Source organism: Pinus tabuliformis, chromosome 1_2 (genome assembly GCF_031772625.1).
Source record: "Pinus tabuliformis cultivar Carrire ecotype Pingquan chromosome 1_2, CPIR1, whole genome shotgun sequence".
In the NCBI taxonomy this organism is placed as follows: Eukaryota; Viridiplantae; Streptophyta; class Pinopsida; order Pinales; family Pinaceae; genus Pinus; species Pinus tabuliformis.
In genome coordinates this window covers 643,768,303-643,774,302 of record NC_142298.1, presented here as the reverse complement: position 1 = coordinate 643,774,302, position 6,000 = coordinate 643,768,303, and the positions used below count along the sequence as shown (strand labels likewise).

The following is a 6,000-nucleotide window of genomic DNA, read 5'->3' as shown; positions in this document are numbered from 1 at the left end:
ACAATGTTTAAAAACTTTGACATTAATGCTTTCAATTTAGAAGGTAACCGAGTATTCCTACTTGATCTCCTTGGTAGGGGACTTACCTCAAATCTGTCTATTTCAGCCTTTTCTGGGCTTGCATTATTGATTACATTTCCTGTTACTTCTTCTTCTTGTTTCTGCTCCTGCTCTTCATCTTCCTTACTGTTTTCTTCCATTAGCAATGGAATGTCCCAATCACTGTTAGAGTCATCCTTTCTTTCTTCAACTTGTTCTAGTTCTAACATTGTAAATTCCCCAGGATTCCCAAGATTGAAAGGACCAACATGTTCGCCCTCCATAAGTCACATAAGGCCTTCAACCAGATCAGAAACGAACTAGAAGCTTCGTGTTTGTTCCCCATTTCCATAGACTGTCAAAGGCTCCTTGCGCCAAGCATGAGCAACAAAATTACTTGCAACCCGACCATCATCACGGCACATTCGCGGACCATATGTATTGAAAATTCGAGCAATCCAAACCTCAACATTTGCCCCAACACGCTTGGCAAGTTTGGATATGTTCAAGATTCCCACATCATTAGTTTTGATATTCTTCACAGGATTGTGTTTGTAATGCACAGGGGAAGCGGGGCAAGCCAAATGGTAGATCTGGTCAACCTCCAACAATAAGGGTTCCACAACATCATGCCTTATCCATTCAAACCTCGGATTGCCAAAATGATGCAAAACATTCTCCTTCCTTCCTGTGAAGAAATTGTCAACAACAATAACACTGTCACCCCTTGCCATGAGCCTGTCATGTAGATGACTGCCAACAAAGCCAGCTCCAAGCGTCACGACAACTCGCAGGGACTTTCTCTTCAAACCTAGGGGCACTTTAGCCCCCGAATTCACCATCTAACCTGAATGATACTGTGCAAATCGAGAAACAGGCGTCTCATAAACAACCCGATGAGGTTTTTCGGGCACAAACCTTCCATTTTCATTAACATTAGAAGCCAAAAAACTAGGCTGAAGGATAAAGAAAGTCGATGCGATGGCGATTCCTATCAAAATAAACAGCATCCGCTGCTCCCTGAGCAAATAATCTACTGGCCTGATAATAGACCACGTCTTTTCTGGCTTAAGAGAGTATTCATCACTGTTATTCATATTGGACTGATAAAATTTCTGATCCTCTAATGAATAAGTCTGCAATGAGCCACCACTGGGAAAGTCTGATCTGCTACTACCAAACAGATCAGGAACTCCAATGCGCCACCACCGGGCAAATCCGATCTGCTACCACCGAACAGATTAGGAACTCCAATGCGCCACCACCGGGCAAATCCGATCTGCTACCACCAAACAGATCAGGAACTCCAATGCGCCACCACCGGGAAAATCCGATCTGCTACCACCGAAAAGATCAGGAACTCCAATGCGCCACCACCGGGTAAATCCGATCTGCTGCCACCGAGTAGATCAGGAACTCCAATGCACCACCACTGGGAAAATCCGATCTACTGCCACCGAGTAGATCAGGAACTCCAATGCGCTACCACCAGGCAAATCCGATCTGCTACCACCGAATAGATCAGGAACTCCAATGTGCCACCACTGGGCAAATCTGATCTGCTGCCACCGAACAGATCAGGAACTCCAATGCGCCACCACCAGGCAAAATCGATCTGCAAAAAAATTACAGATTTTCCAAAGAGAAAGAGGCTGGCGCTTCTCGACGGCGAAATACCTGCCCGAAAAAAAAAGCGATGCGTCTTACGAAATTGGAGCGATTAAGGCTTGATTTTCCACGCCAATAGCACTTTCTGGCGCGCTTGCGTGACTATATCTCTCAAAACCGCGCCAAATGGCACTATTGTTTCTTAATAAATTGTGCCAACCCTTCGTTCTGGTCAAAAATGGCGCGACTGTTCACGACGAAACCGCGCCAACCCTATTTTCCGCTCAGAGATGATCAGTCATCTGAGACCTGTCTTCAGGTGTTACTGCAGTCCACCTGATTCTACGAATGCTTCTATACACTCCACCGCCACTACAGTGCTGTAATCAATGATGCATCCTAAAAAAAAATTAAGGCTATCCCTACTCTGTGCTCTGATACCAAGATAAAAATCAGACTTGAATTGAAAAAGGAGTTGTAGCTCAGAGGTGAGTACTGCACCTGGAGACTGCACTCAAACAAAGAGAACTCTCTCCGTACACTGTACATCCATCAAATGAGCAATTACATCATTAAGTACATTACTAGAGATCAGGAAGTTGCAACCAAACTCCTAAACTCTAGGAACAAATCCTAAATTAAGGAGATACGTTACAACTGGTGTAACCATTTCTCCATTAATACAAAATAATATTAATTATTTTCAACTCGTAGATAGCTGGATCGTAGACATTTTGAGGGTCGGTGATTACAATAGTAATCTTCATGAAAAGTCTTTGGATTGCGGAGATCAGGTGTTTTCAAGATCTGAAAGGAAAGGCGTTATTGAGTCCATCGTCAGGGTTCAACCAGCAGACAATGATGTTCTTCCTATCAGCTTCTTATTTGTGATTATTCGTTGTGCGCTCGCTTGGACCTCCAGCTTCGGGTGCCGTGCTCAGCTGGGAAAAAGAATAGTTACACAATTGGAACAAGCTACAATCAAAAGAATAGTTACGCAATTGGAACAAGCTACAATCACTTATTTCCTGCTTCCATTAAAAACATACTAAGAATAAGTTTTTGCTTTCAGGTCCGAAATTAACAGTATGCAACATACTGTTTCTCATTATACAGCTAGTTGACAGCAATCAAATATCAAAACATGCAGCACGAATTCCTACGTTTAATAGAGAAACAATTTAGAAGATTCTTTCTTCAAAGAAGGGATCAAAGGCAGCCTCTGCAGCACGAATCCCTACGTTTCTGTCATCGCAAATATCTGGGATGAATACCTCGCCGAAATCACCTTTGATCCTATGCTTTATCCATTTATATTTTTGAACCTTATTCAGACTGTATCGTCATCAACTCGCCTTTCGCATGATCGACCTCCATTTAAAAAAAAATTCAAAATTTCACCTCCATTTAAAAAAAATCAAATTTCTTTTCACTTTACTTTCTTTATTTTGTTTTCGTGGTTAGATCTTTCACTGTCAAGATTCTTTTACTTGAAGATTTTAGAACAAGATGTTTTGTTTTTTTTTTCTTTAGCGTTTTCTTGTCTTAGTGGAAGCTCCAATATTTGAAGTTCAAAATCTTAAAATCTATATTAAAGCTAATGCCATTGACAAATAGTTTTATAGTTTCTGCAATGCTCAAAAATGTCTTTTTGCATGGGTTTATCAAGCTCACAGAAAGTGAGATTCCCTGGAAGAGTTGTGTAAGATTCTATAATATTCCTCAACTACGCAATTTTCTGCGGGTAATGAATATCAATTCCGATTTCTCTTCTCTGATCGAGCTTCATAATGGAGGTGTGAAGCTCTAATTATTTCTGGCAATCAGCACAAACAAAGAATAAACTATATAGGGATTTTCCTTTTGCAGCGCTTGTCATCCACAATCATACCACACGCTTTATTTTTCTATTTTCAACGTATATCTCAAAGTTCCTTTTATGGACTTGGCTACGAAAGCATCCGACTGGTCATATATATATATATATATATATATATATATATATATATATATATATATATATATATATATACTTGAATTTTTATACTTATTTTTTTTCTCTACTTTTGACATACATCTCAATGTTATTTTTATCCACAATAGTCCATTCAAACCAATCGCTTCTATTTCTTTTATATACAGAGTTATACGGGGAAATTATATATATATATATATATATATATATATATATATTTGAATGTTTTAACATGTTTGGCATTGTAGTGTTTCCATTAATGTTAACAAATCTATGAGTTTTATGCTTTGTATGATGTTTACAGTTTTATGGTTATGAAGATGAGCTACAAATGGAGTTAAAGAAACACTTACATGTGGTGACTCTCATGATTGGTTGAGGAAGGTTTACAGAGGATAGGGAGGTGTTATTGAGACTTTTCAAGGATTGGATAAGTTCGGTAGGATTGGATAAGTTCGGTAGGTGTTGGAGAAGGTGTGTTAGATGTTTGGAGCAGATTCACTAGGGTTTGATTGAGTTTTGGGCTGAAAAATAGGGTAACTCACAATAGAGAAACCTTTGTTATAACTCACTTTGCCAATGGACAACTTACGTTACTCCTATATTGAATTACCTCGATTCTATGCACACTCTAGTGAATTCCAAGGGCATTTACTATGGTTTTTGCCCATGTCATTTGGTAGATAAATTTGACTTGAGTTAATCTTCATTCTTGAAGGTGATCAAGTCAAATATGATGAGGAGTATTATTGAGTATTGATTTCATCTTCCATTACTGATAGAGAGTGTGCAATACAGGGGTTGGATTGAGAGAGAATGTTAGCTATAGTATTACAGAGATAATGCGCATATCAGAGCTCAAATTTGAAGCATATTTTAGAGGATGATGGAGTTATTGTATTTCTATGTGCTTAACATTTTTGTGATGTATATTATATTGCTCCCAATATTATGTTGTTGATATAGAGAGGAGGATATTGTTGTAGTTGCTTTAGTAGAGACTTTGGATCAGAGTTCAGATTACTAATATGTGTGTGTTGCACTGGTTCCATTCGAGATTTTATTATTGTATTGTCTTTGGATATGTATTGTGTTTCTGCTAGAGTATGGTAGTGATGGCTGAGTGTGAAGTTTAGATTATTATTGTATGTTTTTATGGTGTTTGAGTTCCAGAGGAGATTGACTGTGTTGAGGTGATGTATTGATTGTGGCTGAGATTGTGTTCCATAGTTTTGTATGCAGATTGGTTGTTGTATTATAGATTTCATTCGATTGTATGAGCATAGTGGTTAATGTGAGTCTAGTATGAAAATTTATGAAATGAACCTCAGAAGTGTTTGAATGAAGAAATTGTGGATCCAGTATGAAACGTTGTGAAACATGGTCAATGAAAGAGCTTGAAGGTTAGGGTCTTGAGTGAACAAGTGGTGTCTTGCATATAAAGGGTGTAGCAACATCCTTCACGTAGTATCCTAAGAACTTGGGAGTGGTGGCTTCCATTCAGTGGTGGTTGGGTAACACTTATTGGGAGTGGTGGGTTCCGATAAGTGGTTTCTTGCAAAGTTGAGGGAGTCATGGCTTACTGCTGGTGGTGGCCTGCAAAGTCCATACAGGTTGTTTCCTAGAGTGAGTAACATCTCACATGTTTGACAAGTTCTGCTTGCGCACTAGTGCTTCCCGATGACTATGTAAAAGAAGAATTTTATAATAATAGAAGAGCAAAGGAAAGCATTGGATGATGGTTTTCTCCCTTTGGGTTTCCACCTTACATCTGGTGCCCCTTATGTGTGATATTTTTTATGGTTGTTATTATGGTTACTTGCTTTGATGTTCTCATGGTTATGTGCTTAGATCTTTTGTTTATGGTTCATAGTTATGCATAGATCTTGTTATCTGTTATGCTGCTAATGAATGCATGAATCAAGGTTTGTGATAAAAAATACAAAAAAATGGTAAAATTTGTCATAAGTCACAATAATGATTCATGACCTTCCCTGCCACACTTTGCCCCCTCCCTCTCTCAATATTGTTCAAGGTTTCCAACAATACTTAGGTATGGTTTTCAAGAATTTTTATTTTATATATATATATATGAATGGTTTGGACTTAATAGTTTGTGAATATTTCTATTAGTATACACAATCTAACTTATGAAATTAAAAGTTTCCAAACACTTTTTCTATTCCAAAACTTATGTGGTGTTTGAGATCTCCACTCTCAACATTACATAAATTAAACTGTTATTGATAAATTAAATAGCACATAACCGTTTCTAATGACTATTAATATTTATTAATGAATTAATTTATATAACTATACTAGTTTTAAATATTTAAAACTATATTTAAAATTAATTATTAAATAATTTTTATATGTAT

At 37.7% G+C, this 6,000-nt stretch overlaps 2 pseudogenes; both read right to left on the bottom strand.

Annotated features, from left to right (window-relative positions):
* Positions 1–359: 359 nt before the first annotated feature.
* LOC149207315 (UDP-glucuronic acid decarboxylase 2 pseudogene) lies at positions 360–881 on the bottom strand (annotated as a pseudogene).
* Positions 882–6,000, bottom strand: part of LOC149207314 (UDP-glucuronic acid decarboxylase 2 pseudogene) — a 58,034-nt pseudogene continuing 52,915 nt past the window's right edge.